Source organism: Clavelina lepadiformis, chromosome 1 (assembly GCF_947623445.1).
Source record: "Clavelina lepadiformis chromosome 1, kaClaLepa1.1, whole genome shotgun sequence".
NCBI lineage: Eukaryota > Metazoa > Chordata > Ascidiacea > Aplousobranchia > Clavelinidae > Clavelina > Clavelina lepadiformis.
Window position 1 is genome coordinate 17,885,888 of NC_135240.1, and position 16,171 is coordinate 17,902,058.

Sequence of the window (16,171 nt, forward strand, 5' to 3'; positions counted from 1 at the left end):
CATATATCCGCCCATGATTCAGCTGTGGACCTTAAGGCATCACTTCCCAATGGAAAGACGATTTTGAGCCGTCACAACGGCGATGGTTACCGTGTCGCACTCAATGCGTCATATTAAAAAAATTAAGAAAATTTCCGGTCCAATGCGCATATGACGTCGATGTGGACTAGTTTCTTATTGTTTTGGCGATAGCTGGTTCCAGGTCTAGGCTAAGTTGTAAGTTTTGTGTGGGTTTTAATTTTTGGTATTTTGGAGTAGGCCTATTTGTCCTAAAATTTTAAGCTAAAACGTTGTTGTAAAGTTTAGGCAGTTGTTATAGAAAACTGAGTAGGCCTACAGCACATGGAATCTGTCCAAATTTAGACTGTAGGCAGTCATAACCTAGGTCTCGTTGCAAGCCATAGTTCAGGGTAGGTTTATGATGTAGTTTTGCGATGGTAGCTTCTTGATTTAATGTAGGGGAGGGTGGGGTAAAGCGGACCACCTAAGGCTTAAATCGTTACAATTCACTGATTTCATCAAAACGTTTGACTTGTTTGTTTTGAGAGTTAACTCTAAGGTATTTCGATCATTTTTGAAGTGCCCTTTTATTGATTGCTTGGATTCTTACATAAATTTTTTTTGATTTAAAAGCACCTCCAATAGTCTACTTTACCCCACATGTGTGGGGTAAAGTAGACCACCGTAAGTTTTGAGTAAACAAGGCAATTTGTTCCACGTCACAATCAATTTCATAACAAATTGTCATGATAATCGAAGTAGTTATGAAAGTAATCGCAGTTCACCATCAATTTTAAAAAATATAATTCACAAATAAAGTTGTCATCTTCTTCATTACACCCAGAGCAGGCTTCGTGCGCCCATCGCATGCATTTGGAGCACTGGATCCACCCATCATTCTCGGACGATTTGGAATACATTTTGTTGCAGTAAAAGCATTCTGCATCTACGTTGTTATCATTTTCATCGACTGTGTCCTTCTGCTGCATTGATGACCTGGAAACCTTAGCTTTCTTCATAGAACGCTTTTTCGATGAACTTGTTTTACTGCTGTTGCCAGATACCGCGCATTGGCTACGATTCGTTGCAGCCAACTGCTTCTTGTATGGTGAACTGGTTAAAATAGCAGTTGCACCTCTCTTAGACTTTAGACGAACCTGATAACCCAAACTATACGGAGGAACGACAGGGGGAAGAAAGATTCAATTTATTGATGTTTTAAAGTTGTGATTATGTGACCAAACGCGAGTAGAAACCAGTTTATTGCAAAATATTTGCGCTGAAAGCTTCCTTTCGAATGTCATTGAGTCAACTACAAGGAGAATATTGAAAATAAGCAATGAGTCGGGCACTTGAAACCACATGTCAGAGAGACTTGTGCAGTGCAACTTGTGCGTTAACATTCTGAACATCTAGCTCGCATTGCATGAATAACATCTCAGTTTTATGATGGATTACCTCGATCGACTGTTAGCCAAAATCTCGCTGGTTTCAAACACAAAATGGTGAGGAAAACATTATGACGACTTTATGCTGTGCATGTAAATTGATGTTTTTTGTGTCTTGCTAAAATTCCATTTCAAGCTGACAACACAACGTAACGTTGTAAGTAGAAGAGCCTCCAGTGAGAATTGAACTCACGACCCCTGGTTTACAAGACCAGTGCTCTAACCCCTGAGCTATAGAGGCGGCTACGATACTGTGTGCTGATAATATATTTTTGCAAACTGCAAAAAAACATTAATCAAGTGAAACTGGTCAGGCTTAATCAATATGAGGTCAATAAAACTTCGACTTTGACAAGAGCAATCTAAGAAATGATGAACGTACGGGGCCATGGTTTAGTGGCAAAGCGTCTGTCTAGTAGCAGATCACGCTTTGGTCAGTGGATACGTATAACCTATTTATTATACTGATACGCTGGAGAACACATAAAATAAACTCTTTTCTGGACCAAATGCGATTTTAAAAAGTAGGTCACGCAGCCCATAGTTAAAAAATTAGGCAGGTAGGTTAGGGTAATGTCGCGCACTCGGTTTAGGTGGGTTGAGCATCTTCCGCGATGTTTTTCGTTTTAGGTGGTGATTGCGCGTCCCCACTGGTTCCGACCCTGTTGAAAACCTCGTCGTGGGGGCCCTTGTCATTGTCCACAACTCTGTTGAGTGAGTGAGTGAGTGAGTGAGTGAGTGAGTGAGTGAGTGAGTGAGTGAGTGAGTGAGTGAGTGAGTGAGTGAGTGAGTGACTTATCCCGGATTTGTTGGGGTCAGCGTCATTCACCTCGTCCAACTATGTTTGTTCGTTCTGATCTTCGTCTCGATTGTCTTCAATTTGGAAACAATATAAATATATATAGAGTATTTACAAAATAAAAATATCTAATATAAAACATGTTCAAAAATGATATTGATTAGAAATTAAAACATAGTTTGACTTTTGAAAAGCTCATCCGGAAAATGAAAATGCAGACAAAAACGTTGGAAAATTAGAAAATAACGAAAAGCCTACAACACCCGGTATTCCCAGGCGGTCACCCATCCAAGTACTAACCGGGCCCGACGTTGCTTAACTTCCCAGATCGGACGAGATGGGGTGTACTCAACGTGGTATGGTCGTAGGCGAAAGTCCCTCGCTAAAACGGCGGTTTTATTCGAGCAGTTGAATACATGCCTACTTTAATGTGCTTTTAATTGGCGTCGTATGAGTGCATTAATATAATGGATTCATGAATTGGTTAAAAACGTTTTATAACAGTTTGCTACATTTTAAACAACAATATTTTGCTGACGACAAGCTATATTCCTTGAACAAAAGAGACATTAGAAAATTTCAACCGGATAAAAATGTTTGCCACGTTTCAAATATTATTAAAGAAAGTGTCACGATGTTGGAATAAAAATTCAAGTATTTTGGTTTTTCAAGGTTTGGCTTCGCCTAGAAAAGAGCCTAGTATTGGCCAAGGCTGCGAACTCGAACTTAACATAACTCGATCATTTAAATAAAGCAAATAAGGCTTATGAATTACTTCTGCTGCATTACCAATCCTACAATGAAGAAGACGATTAATCAGCATAGATAAGTCTCTGTGGCGCAATCGGTTAGCGCGTTCGGCTGTTAACCGAAAGGTTGGTGGTTCAAGCCCACCCAGGGACGGGAGATTCTTGAACGTGAAACTTTGAAAACGATACTTGTGGTTTATAAACTTTTTGAAAAGATTAACCTTTCGTTTTCTTCGACCTATCTCGCAAACTTTCACGTGTGAGGCGAACGTGATAACCTTTACACCACCGAAGCAAAACATCGAAAGAACATAGAAATAGCAATTGAATTTTATTTGAATTCTTTCCATTAAGTCTGATATTTTATTGCGCAAATAAATTTTAAGCATGTTCTCGCCCAGGATCGAACTGGGGACCTTTCGCGTGTTAGGCGAACGTGATAACCGCTACACTACGAGAACGGGTTGAGGTAAAGAAAGTTTGTATTATTTTCATTTTCAAAGCGCTACTTTTACGTGAAGTGGAAATCAATATTTTGAACGTTTCAATTTTTCCAAAGCTGTATATCAAGCGTTGGTTCCTCCCGGAATCAAATCGTGAAAGTGCTTCATGTATAACGGACATTTCTTTGTACGAAAGCGCTTCATTACTGTTGGAATTAAAACCGAGCTTCAAACTTTTTAGGGACCTCTCATATATCCGCCCATGATTCAGCTGTGGACCTTAAGGCATCACTTCCCAATGGAAAGACGATTTTGAGCCGTCACAACGGCGATGGTTACCGTGTCGCACTCAATGCGTCATATTAAAAAAAGTAAGAAAATTTCCGGTCCAATGCGCATATGACGTCGATGTGGACTAGTTTCTTATTGTTTTGGCGATAGCTGGTTCCAGGTCTAGGCTAAGTTGTAAGTTTTGTGTGGGTTTTAATTTTTGGTATTTTGGAGTAGGCCTATTTGTCCTAAAATTTTAAGCTAAAACGTTGTTGTAAAGTTTAGGCAGTTGTTATAGAAAACTGAGTAGGCCTACAGCACATGGAATCTGTCCAAATTTAGACTGTAGGCAGTCATAACCTAGGTCTCGTTGCAAGCCATAGTTCAGGGTAGGTTTATGATGTAGTTTTGCGATGGTAGCTTCTTGATTTAATGTAGGGGAGGGTGGGGTAAAGCGGACCACCTAAGGCTTAAATCGTTACAATTCACTGATTTCATCAAAACGTTTGACTTGTTTGTTTTGAGAGTTAACTCTAAGGTATTTCGATCATTTTTGAAGTGCCCTTTTATTGATTGCTTGGATTCTTACATAAATTTTTTTTGATTTAAAAGCACCTCCAATAGTCTACTTTACCCCACATGTGTGGGGTAAAGTGGACCACCGTAAGTTTTGAGTAAACAAGGCAATTTGTTCCACGTCACAATCAATTTCATAACAAATTGTCATGATAATCGAAGTAGTTATGAAAGTAATCGCAGTTCACCATCAATTTTAAAAAATATAATTCACAAATAAAGTTGTCATCTTCTTCATTACACCCAGAGCAGGCTTCGTGCGCCCATCGCATGCATTTGGAGCACTGGATCCACCCATCATTCTCGGACGATTTGGAATACATTTTGTTGCAGTAAAAGCATTCTGCATCTACGTTGTTATCATTTTCATCGACTGTGTCCTTCTGCTGCATTGATGACCTGGAAACCTTAGCTTTCTTCATAGAACGCTTTTTCGATGAACTTGTTTTACTGCTGTTGCCAGATACCGCGCATTGGCTACGATTCGTTGCAGCCAACTGCTTCTTGTATGGTGAACTGGTTAAAATAGCAGTTGCACCTCTCTTAGACTTTAGACGAACCTGATAACCCAAACTATACGGAGGAACGACAGGGGGAAGAAAGATTCAATTTATTGATGTTTTAAAGTTGTGATTATGTGACCAAACGCGAGTAGAAACCAGTTTATTGCAAAATATTTGCGCTGAAAGCTTCCTTTCGAATGTCATTGAGTCAACTACAAGGAGAATATTGAAAATAAGCAATGAGTCGGGCACTTGAAACCACATGTCAGAGAGACTTGTGCAGTGCAACTTGTGCGTTAACATTCTGAACATCTAGCTCGCATTGCATGAATAACATCTCAGTTTTATGATGGATTACCTCGATCGACTGTTAGCCAAAATCTCGCTGGTTTCAAACACAAAATGGTGAGGAAAACATTATGACGACTTTATGCTGTGCATGTAAATTGATGTTTTTTGTGTCTTGCTAAAATTCCATTTCAAGCTGACAACACAACGTAACGTTGTAAGTAGAAGAGCCTCCAGTGAGAATTGAACTCACGACCCCTGGTTTACAAGACCAGTGCTCTAACCCCTGAGCTATAGAGGCGGCTACGATACTGTGTGCTGATAATATATTTTTGCAAACTGCAAAAAAACATTAATCAAGTGAAACTGGTCAGGCTTAATCAATATGAGGTCAATAAAACTTCGACTTTGACAAGAGCAATCTAAGAAATGATGAACGTACGGGGCCATGGTTTAGTGGCAAAGCGTCTGTCTAGTAGCAGATCACGCTTTGGTCAGTGGATACGTATAACCTATTTATTATACTGATACGCTGGAGAACACATAAAATAAACTCTTTTCTGGACCAAATGCGATTTTAAAAAGTAGGTCACGCAGCCCATAGTTAAAAAATTAGGCAGGTAGGTTAGGGTAATGTCGCGCACTCGGTTTAGGTGGGTTGAGCATCTTCCGCGATGTTTTTCGTTTTAGGTGGTGATTGCGCGTCCCCACTGGTTCCGACCCTGTTGAAAACCTCGTCGTGGGGGCCCTTGTCATTGTCCACAACTCTGTTGAGTGAGTGAGTGAGTGAGTGAGTGAGTGAGTGAGTGAGTGAGTGAGTGAGTGAGTGAGTGACTTATCCCGGATTTGTTGGGGTCAGCGTCATTCACCTCGTCCAACTATGTTTGTTCGTTCTGATCTTCGTCTCGATTGTCTTCAATTTGGAAACAATATAAATATATATAGAGTATTTACAAAATAAAAATATCTAATATAAAACATGTTCGAAAATGATATTGATTAGAAATTAAAACATAGTTTGACTTTTGAAAAGCTCATCCGGAAAATGAAAATGCAGACAAAAACGTTGGAAAATTAGAAAATAACGAAAAGCCTACAACACCCGGTATTCCCAGGCGGTCACCCATCCAAGTACTAACCGGGCCCGACGTTGCTTAACTTCCCAGATCGGACGAGATGGGGTGTACTCAACGTGGTATGGTCGTAGGCGAAAGTCCCTCGCTAAAACGGCGGTTTTATTCGAGCAGTTGAATACATGCCTACTTTAATGTGCTTTTAATTGGCGTCGTATGAGTGCATTAATATAATGGATTCATGAATTGGTTAAAAACGTTTTATAACAGTTTGCTACATTTTAAACAACAATATTTTGCTGACGACAAGCTATATTCCTTGAACAAAAGAGACATTAGAAAATTTCAACCGGATAAAAATGTTTGCCACGTTTCAAATATTATTAAAGAAAGTGTCACGATGTTGGAATAAAAATTCAAGTATTTTGGTTTTTCAAGGTTTGGCTTCGCCTAGAAAAGAGCCTAGTATTGGCCAAGGCTGCGAACTCGAACTTAACATAACTCGATCATTTAAATAAAGCAAATAAGGCTTATGAATTACTTCTGCTGCATTACCAATCCTACAATGAAGAAGACGATTAATCAGCATAGATAAGTCTCTGTGGCGCAATCGGTTAGCGCGTTCGGCTGTTAACCGAAAGGTTGGTGGTTCAAGCCCACCCAGGGACGGGAGATTCTTGAACGTGAAACTTTGAAAACGATACTTGTGGTTTATAAGCTTTTTGAAAAGATTAACCTTTCGTTTTCTTCGACCTATCTCGAAAACTTTCACGTGTGAGTCGAACGTGATAACCTTTACACCACCGAAGCAAAACATCGACCGAGCATGGAAATAGCAATTGAATATTATTTGAAATATTTCCATTAATTCTGATATTTTATTGCGCAAATAAATTTTAAACATGTTCTCGCCCAGGATCGAACTGGGGACCTTTCGCGTGTTAGGCGAACGTGATAACCGCTACACTACGAGAACGGGTTGAGGTAAAGAAAGTTTGTATTATTTTCATTTTCAAAGCGCTACTTTTACGTGAAGTGGAAATCAATATTTTGAACGTTTCAATTTTTCCAAAGCTGTATATCAAGCGTTGATTCCTCCCGGAATCAAATCGTGAAAGTGCTTCATGTATAACGGACATTTCTTTGTACGAAAGCGCTTCATTACTGTTGGAATTAAAACCGAGCTTCAAACTTTTTAGGGGCCTCTCATATATCCGCCCATGATTCAGCTGTGGACCTTAAGGCATCACTTCCCAATGGAAAGACGATTTTGAGCCGTCACAACGGCGATGGTTACCGTGTCGCACTCAATGCGTCATATTAAAAAAAGTAAGAAAATTTCCGGTCCAATGCGCATATGACGTCGATGTGGACTAGTTTCTTATTGTTTTGGCGATAGCTGGTTCCAGGTCTAGGCTAAGTTGTAAGTTTTGTGTGGGTTTTAATTTTTGGTATTTTGGAGTAGGCCTATTTGTCCTAAAATTTTAAGCTAAAACGTTGTTGTAAAGTTTAGGCAGTTGTTATAGAAAACTGAGTAGGCCTACAGCACATGGAATCTGTCCAAATTTAGAATGTAGGCAGTCATAACCGAAGATGCAAGCACAACTTGAGTCATACGATTTAAACATAGTTGATGTTGTTTGAACCGTATTAACCAACTTTTGAAGTAAATAAAAGAAACAGGATATAGTTTGCCACTTTTAAGGTTAACTTGATATTTTCGACACGAGCTTTCGCAAGCATAAGCTTGCTCTTTCAGGTGTAGGCCTACTTTAAAAATGATTTCAACGTAGTAAGTCTACGTTATTATGACTTGGGTTTTATTAGAAAAAATATGTGCCAATTTTGTCACTTTTTAATTTTTATGCTACAAAAATTTTATTCCTTTTATATTTTTTTACCGGTTTTAAAAATTTAACTTTTGTCTCTAGAATTAAAATTTTATATTTAGAGACAAGGAAAATTTATGGTAAATTTATATTTTCAAGACTGTTGGAGCAAATTTAATGAAACTTGGTCAGTTGGCGGAATGAATTGTTGATTAAGACTACTAAATAACCGGAATTTCAAAACACTATTTTCACCGGGCCCAGTGCATTAAAAAAACGATTTTGCATGAAATATATAAAATATATTTGTTGGACTTTTTGATAAACAAGATTACCGAGCTTATCGTTAAATGTAGATACACGATAGTCCAACCTTCATCGTAGATACAATAACACAGAATACGGAGCAAACCAGAAGGAGATTAACACTTTTCACGACAATGAAAATTAATAAAACTATTGCTTTACTGGAAGTGAAAATGAAACTCGAACGAAAAGAAAAAGTGACGTATTAAGGTTGCCTAGTCGTATTTGACGTATTTATGAAGTCACTATGACTTTTTACGACTTAAGAAATGTCCAAAAATCGTCACATTGGATAGCTGTCTTTGATTTGGCAATCGTCTTTGTCGGCTGATGAGTCTCTCTCTTCTGACCTTGAAATTTGACTGCTCCGTTTACATCAAAATGTAAATGCATTTCAACGCAAACTTACTTATCGATTAGATTGCTTGCAAACTGCAAAGAAATGAACACCACGGCAAAAAGCAGAATATACTTTTATTTACAATTTCCACTTGCCCGATAATATAATCGAGGTACTCACGTTTGCCTTGAATGCACTCGGTTCACTGTATAATAAATTAACGTTGCGGACTCGCAAATAATTGATTCCTTTCAGCATAAATCGTCTCTCTGATTGCTTAAGTTAATTTTCGCGTTTCTCTTCCAGTTCTCTATTTTTGTTGTTGGTTCTTCTTCTTTTTTTGAAAATGGAATGCGTCGCTTATTTATATGGTTATGTAACATCTTTCTAATGCATAAATCTTTCTTCTGTTCATTTCGTTGTTGACTTCGAAAAGTTGCCATCATTTTGACCTCTCAATTCTCACGTTTGTGTTTTTCAAATTGTTGTACCAGTTCAATCGAGGTAAGGTCTTTTCTTTGATTTTGACCACGAGGTCTTCACATGATCGGTTCCAATGCAGATGTTTTCCAAACGTAGGCCAAAGAGATTTAAACACATGAGTAGAAACTTCTCTTTTGCGCATGACGTCATGTTTCTTTCTTTTATTCTCTTGGAGCATATTCTACTTTCTCCACGGTCACGGTTCACTACATAACAATAAACATGCAGACGACGACAATGATTTTCAGATCTGTTTGCTGCTGGAACAGATTAGTCTTATTATTAGGGTGCAGTTATTGGGATCCATTGGGTGTTAATTTTAATTGAAATTAATTATTGAAATCAGGTGAGAGTTTTAGGTTCAGCAATTAACTTAGTTTCAGTTCCTTGAACTGATAATGCTGCTGTTTTATATCAAGGCATGGCTTAGCCTACTTGAGTTGCGCGGGAAGATTTTTTCGTTCACCACATTTATCTTCGACCAGGCAATTAGCAACTAAACTCATTACTCATTAGCATAGGCCTTATGTTGCAGGTGTTGTGTCATTAAAATAGGCTACTGAAAGTCTGATTTCAGATCTTGTTATTGTGGTGCAGTTGTTGGGATCTAATGGATGTCAACTTGAAGTTAATTATTGAAATAGATTGTGACCCAGAAGACGATGCAGCAAACTTCATGTAAGATACGATATGCCTATTAATCAATTAGCCAACTGCTGTTGAGCTTGTCCTGTATGGCGGTCACCCAGAGTGTACGTTCTCGCCAATTTATAATAAACAGCCAAGCAAAACAACAAATTAATGTAAGTCGTAACGAGTATTTGAAGTAATACTGTACTGATATATTGATGTCATTTAATCTGATAATGAAAATATTTATTTGCAGATGTGGACAATGTTTGCATAACTGCACAAGTAATGAAACTTTGCTGGCTCATCAAAAAACTGCTCACGGTATATTTGTTTTTTGTTTGAAACTTATTTCATTTTGAGCTCTATCATTGGCAGATTCCGATTAAAAAAATCAAACAAACTTAATTTTACACTTGTCTTGCAGAATCTTCTTGCAATAATGTTACAAGAGAAAAGCTGATGGAATGGTGGGAAACAGTGGGTGGCGTTAAAACAGATCTAACTGCAGATGCGGTTAACTATTTTATGAAGCTATTTTCTTCGTACAGTTCACCGGATGAACTGTTTCATAAATTCTCCTGTGATGGAATTACGTGCATCCCATCACTATTTTTCTTGCCAAGAAAATTGTTTGATGTATTTTTATCACACGTTACCACTGTTGCACACAACAAAAAGGGGAAACACTTGACATTACACAAGTTAACCCGAGACGAAGAATTCATAATTCAGTACATAGGTGGTTATATTTTGCAGAAACTCACTAAGCGCTGTATAAATCCGAGAGAAATAGATCTATTGTCTTGTTTAACTGATTATAGTAATGAAACCACTAATAGTTCCTTGATTTCCGCTTTAAATAATAACAATTATGGACATCTTACAGTTCCAGCGAAATCACTAGTGAAATTGTTGATGTATGTAGAAAGTGTCTTTAGGAAACAAGACATAAAGGAGCACATCATGGAAAGTTGCATGTCTTCTTTGAGTGTTTGTAACATAAAAGATATATTTGAAAATCTTGTTTTTGATGAATGTTTGCAAAAATTGTGCATGAAAATATGTAAATTTTACGTGAAGATTAGATGCTATCAAAAAGCCAATCATTTAAATTCAGTACTGCATGTAACCTCTGATCAAAATGTAAGTCTGAGAAAATCATTAAAATGAATGTACATTACATAGTTGTCTTCTTACATGTACTTCGTCAGTTTTAGCTCAAGAAGGATTAAGTGTTACTGTATTGTAAGCAGACTGTCAAAACACTCGAAATCAAGTTATTTTTTTCGCTTCGGCATTGGATCATCGCAAACATCACCATGTTTCCAGTCAATAACGTGATTTACATTTGACCCCTTAAGTGACTTGATATTCTTTTTGCACATTATCACATTTTCAAATTGTGCATATTGGTGAATATCAGGCACTTCATTTCGACGGCCAGTTTGTCTCATATGACCGAAATAGGCCTCCAATGGGTCTTGGTTTAAGCGCTTAGTTAAGACGTATGCACCTTCTGGGCTGTTCTCCAACAAGAATTTCACCAATTCAGCAATGGCCATGGATGTGGAAACTAAACCGTCGTAGGTTTGATGGCTCAGAAACTGCTTTGACTGTTCGGAAACGGACCCAGTTAAACTGCTTTTCCATTGTTTTAACTCTGAAAGGAATGTATTAAGCCATTTCAGACGAGGATCATCAATCGTTGTATATGGTTTCAAGTCAGGGTTGTATGAATAATTTAATCTGGTGTTCATGAGGTCAAACCACTTATTCATCAAACCAGCAAACCACGCACTCATCTTCATTTCTTCTCCACCACGACTCTTCATTAAACTGGAGACAGTTCCAGAGAGCAATTGTGCGGCATAGCAAACCCGCATTTTTGCGTAACTCTTATGGGAAAAATGGCCATCAGTCAACTTGCAACTTCTCAACTCTGAACTTTCAAATAGGTAGGGAACATGGCAAAAATGCTTCCACAAAATGAAATGTTGATTGTACTTCATCATTCTAGCTCCACCTGGACGGCTGGATCTCACACAGTTACAGGCTGTCTTCAGCAAGTGTGGAGGGTCACTAATCAAATAAATAGGCATTTCTGGCTGATAAATATTAATGCACTTGTAGGGGACGGTCAAATTGGAATTATTGAGCAATTGGAACAATTTTCGATTGCAGGATGCACCATCAGCAACAAGTGCTAAGACTGTAAAATCACATCCGGCCAAGGATTCAACCACTTCCCAGAACATGCTAACCAAGTGAAATGCCTTTGTATTCTTGGTGGCATAAAAAACAATAGGCCGGGAAAAATTGCTGAGGATACTCCTACCATAAAGTTGTAGGGCATGTGTGGCAGGAGCTTCATTATTGTATTGTCTGTCGACACCCAGATCAACAAATCCTATTATTCGGTCTGTTGCTGCATTATACACAATATTTTCTTTCACTGTAAACAAAATAAGGAACAGGTTATATCTTGTGCATATACAGTTAATAACTTGTGTCATTGTTTTGTCATAAAGCATGAATAAGAATCTTACACAGTGTGATTAATAGTGTTAAAAATTCCAAGAAAAGTTTCACCTTTCATTTCATCGATTGATATAACGAGAAATCGTTCATGTGATGCTAGACTGAGACTTTTGGATTTCAGTTCTTCTAAAACATTATCTTGAATGCCAGGTGCAGTGCAGTAAACGTTTCTGAAAACAGTACAAAAGTGAGCAAGTGAAACAATTGCTCGTAGTTAGCTTGTAGTAGCCAAATTGCAGAGAACAGAACCCATACGCTACCGATAGTCATTTAGGGTGCGTGAGCTTGGTAGTCGTAAAATGCCACTTTGTTGTAATTCTTCATAGGCGCTTTTACTTTTAGCAGCTAGACTCAAACAGAACCTATAAAGAAAATTGCAAGGGTTGATTTTAGCACGCTTTTATGAAATAAACAAAAATTGAGGTCAACTGAACTTAGTTACTCAGTAGTAGTTCAGTTCTGAACTTAGTAGTTATTCAGTAGTTTATTACTCAAGGAGACCTAAACCTACTTTATTAACTCAGGGTGATATCTTTCCCCATTTCTTTTCATACTATTTAGCTTTTGCTTTAGCTTTTACTTTGGCTGTCATGTCATCTGACATAATTTTATCTACCTCCACTTGCACCGTATCATCAGCTAACGGAGTTGAAACCTTAGCTTCTAATTCTCTAATGCTAATAAAGAATTACTTCATAACAACAAGACTATCTTAAATAATACTGTTTTATTTCTATCTTCTGGCATTGCTCAATCTACATATAGTTAAGTGTAAAAAACACAGCTACTGACACTGACAATCTTGCGAATGAGACTATTACTAATAGGATTACGAAGTGCAATATCACCAAATTTCATTAGCAGTAAAGGTGGAGGTAATTCGAGATGGTAGGTTAAATGTTGGCTGCGCTGATCGTTTTAAAGGTTGATCTTTAACCATATGGTAATAATTTAGCCTTTTCTGGTTGAGCCGTCCCTCCTTTTCATCTACACTACAACAACTCCTGCACTGACCACTTCCCTTGAGAAAAAGTTCACAACTTGCATTTCTAACAACAAGAAATTTGGTTCATTTAACAAGAAAAGTCACAAAATATGCCTAAGATACTGTGTACACTTTAAGTGCAATGCATTATCAGTGTTACCAAAAATAAGTAAGTATATGGTCACTAGCAGCATGCCATATTGATCCGTTACCGACATACACATAGGCTTATACATATGCTTGTTAACAACCAGTTCGCAGATGTCATTAAAATTCCAAGAACCGGTTCGCACGAACCGGCTAAATCCCACCACTCTATATGATTCATTCAATGTTAAATAATGATAAATTTCATATATGTAACAAATGCAATAGGCACAATTGAAAAACTAGTTTCACCTGTATGCAAGTTTCCTAACCGTTGGTGCATTTTCAGAACTGAATGGTGTCATAGATTTGGTGGTCATGTGTGGCAGGCCACTTCCAGAACTATACAATCCAGAACATATTGAAAACGATTCAATATCTTTTATGGTGCCGTGTAGTGTTTGAGTAGTTATATCCAGGGAGTAAATACAACTTGAGCGAGGTGCTTTCCAGCCATAATAGCATATCCTTAATGACATGTCATATAATACTCCAATCGAGTATTTAGGTTGATCACAGCCATCATAAAAAGGAAAAACAAGATTTTTGTTTTCAAATGACCTCTGCCAACCTTCCGGCAAGCGAGCAGATTTCAAGGACGCAACAGATTTGAAATGTAATTTTGTTTCAAAGATACGCTTCTTCGGCGGCTTTCTTGAATGTACCTGCGCCAAAGTCAGCTTAGGCAAAGACAAAGTGGGTACTGCTCCTTCACGTAATTCTTTACGGGAACCCTCTGCAAAAAAACTCTTATTTGTGCATACATGAACATTTTCAATTTTGATACTTGTAATGGTACATATATTAATCTGAAACCACAGTGAAGGTTTGCACTAATAGCTTGTCACAGATGCAGTGTTATGCTGTGCTCACTCGCTAGTAAATTTAATGAAGTTCTGCATCAAACCATCTCATGGAAAACAAACACTGCATCAAACGCTAGATATGCCATTACATTAAATATCTTTCCTCAATACACTAGTTACACTGCATGTAAGTCTATGTAGAACAAATTTTACTTAAAACAATGTCAGATCTTTCAAAATGCACTTCACACATTTTCACAGCATCTCGAGCAAATAGATTTTTTATGTGCTCGTCGCTTCTGCAAGCCAGCACGATACACTCCAACCTTTCTGCCCAGCTTTCCTTCTCCTTTTTTACAAATTTTCTCGAAGGTATCTTAAACAGAGTCACGGCAGGTGACCTGTTGTTGCACATTGGTAAACAGCACAAATTTGCCATTATTTCAGACTATTTAGCTTATTTCAATAACTTAAAGCCTGCAACATAAGACCTGTACTATTGAGTCTTAATCTGTAAAGTTTTTATTCTGCGCGTGGAGCGAAATTTTATGCGCAGATGAAACAATACAATATGACTCGGTCTATCTAAATTTTTCATCCATTCATTTTATTTTTCACCTTAAATGTGGTGAACGAAAAAATCTTCCCGCGCAACTCAAGTAGGCTAAGCCATGCCTTGATATAAAACAGCAGCATTATCAGTTCAAGGAACTGAAAATAAGTTAATTGCTGAACCTAAAACTCTCACCTGATTTCATTAATTAATTTCAATTAAAGTTAACACCTATTGGATCCCAACAACTGCACCATAATAATAAGACTAATCAGTTCCAGCAGCAAACAGATCTGAAAATCATTGTCGTCGTCTGCATGTTTATTGTTATGTAGTGAACCGTGACCGTGGAGAAAGTAGAATATGCTCCAAGAGAATAAAAGAAAGAAACATGACGTCATGCGCAAAAGAGAAGTTTCTACTCATGTGTTTAAATCTCTTTGCGTAGGCTTATGACGTAATATAGTGTTACGTGGTTATGGTTCAGTTGTGACAGGTATTTTGTGCAATGCTACTGTACAGTAAACGTATGGTTAACTCTTTGCTTTAAACCAGTGGTTCCCAAACTTGTTCCCAAACAGCTTGTGGAACACTAGAAAGATTATAAAACGCTCGCGACACACTTACAAGAGAAGAGAATTGCTTTAAAAAAATTATTTTCACGTGTCAATTACATGGCAATTACCCTACTCTATTGGCAATGCCATAATTGGTTTCATTGTTCCCTATGCTTATCAGGTATAGAGCAGTTAGAGCGCTTTTAAGTCGCATATGCTTGTCTGCATGCCTTGTTTGAAATATTTATACGGTCCAAAATTCCCAAAAGATGCGCGGCACCCCATAGAATTTGTGGCGTATGCCGCGTCACAAAGTTTGGGAATCACTGCTTTATACCTTTGGGCTTGGAGCGAAGTAATAGCTTTTAATTTGTTGCAGGCTTGCAGCCAAATTCGACAAAAACATACTATGGTAACAAACAACTAATACACAGGGAGAAAAGCAGCAAAGCTTTTAGAGATTAAAAACCATGCAAAGTGTTAATTGTAGCCTACACACCAGAACGATGGACATACAGCACGGCCGCCATACGAAACTAAGCGTACGTAGGTTTGACTTGACAGTGTTTATTTCCTGCATGGCTATCGTTCTTCATGCGATCACATTGGGAACGTTTGCCATCATGAACTGTGATTTTCGCGTGTGTGATCGATTAAAATCGAGGTTTCGTCCGCGGTTTGACATTTGATGCGGTTTAAGCGTTTGTGCACAGTAGTGAGTACCGGTAACCATCACGTTCAGTGAAATCGTGTGAAAAGGTTATATTACGTGAATCAAAACCTCTGTGGGCAATGCTTGTAATCAGAATAATATCAGTTCCTAAAATAAGAACCAAATAGTTTTA

General features: G+C 37.9%; 1 long non-coding RNA gene and 8 other non-coding genes across 9 annotated transcripts; 3 read left to right on the top strand and 6 right to left on the bottom strand.

The window, feature by feature from the left end:
• Positions 1-1,616: 1,616 nt before the first annotated feature.
• Positions 1,617-1,689, bottom strand: Trnat-ugu (transfer RNA threonine (anticodon UGU)). Its single transcript has one exon. It is a non-coding gene; the product is annotated as a tRNA-Thr (tRNA).
• Positions 1,690-2,498: 809 nt separating this feature from the next.
• LOC143444414 (5S ribosomal RNA) lies at positions 2,499-2,617 on the bottom strand. Its single transcript, XR_013113765.1, has one exon. It is a non-coding gene; the product is annotated as a 5S ribosomal RNA (ribosomal RNA).
• Positions 2,618-3,076: 459 nt separating this feature from the next.
• Positions 3,077-3,150, top strand: Trnan-guu (transfer RNA asparagine (anticodon GUU)). Its single transcript has one exon. It is a non-coding gene; the product is annotated as a tRNA-Asn (tRNA).
• A 234-nt stretch (positions 3,151-3,384) lies between these two features.
• Positions 3,385-3,457, bottom strand: Trnav-aac (transfer RNA valine (anticodon AAC)). Its single transcript has one exon. It is a non-coding gene; the product is annotated as a tRNA-Val (tRNA).
• A 1,847-nt stretch (positions 3,458-5,304) lies between these two features.
• Positions 5,305-5,377, bottom strand: Trnat-ugu (transfer RNA threonine (anticodon UGU)). Its single transcript has one exon. It is a non-coding gene; the product is annotated as a tRNA-Thr (tRNA).
• Positions 5,378-6,166: 789 nt separating this feature from the next.
• On the bottom strand, positions 6,167-6,285 carry LOC143444416 (5S ribosomal RNA). The gene has a single exon (XR_013113767.1). It is a non-coding gene; the product is annotated as a 5S ribosomal RNA (ribosomal RNA).
• Positions 6,286-6,744: 459 nt separating this feature from the next.
• Positions 6,745-6,818, top strand: Trnan-guu (transfer RNA asparagine (anticodon GUU)). Its single transcript has one exon. It is a non-coding gene; the product is annotated as a tRNA-Asn (tRNA).
• Positions 6,819-7,052: 234 nt separating this feature from the next.
• Trnav-aac (transfer RNA valine (anticodon AAC)) lies at positions 7,053-7,125 on the bottom strand. The gene has a single exon. It is a non-coding gene; the product is annotated as a tRNA-Val (tRNA).
• Positions 7,126-9,279: 2,154 nt separating this feature from the next.
• Positions 9,280-10,920, top strand: LOC143461038 (uncharacterized). The gene is made up of 3 exons (XR_013117985.1): positions 9,280-9,785; positions 9,994-10,061; positions 10,165-10,920. It is a non-coding gene; the product is annotated as an uncharacterized LOC143461038 (long non-coding RNA).
• Positions 10,921-16,171: the final 5,251 nt, after the last annotated feature.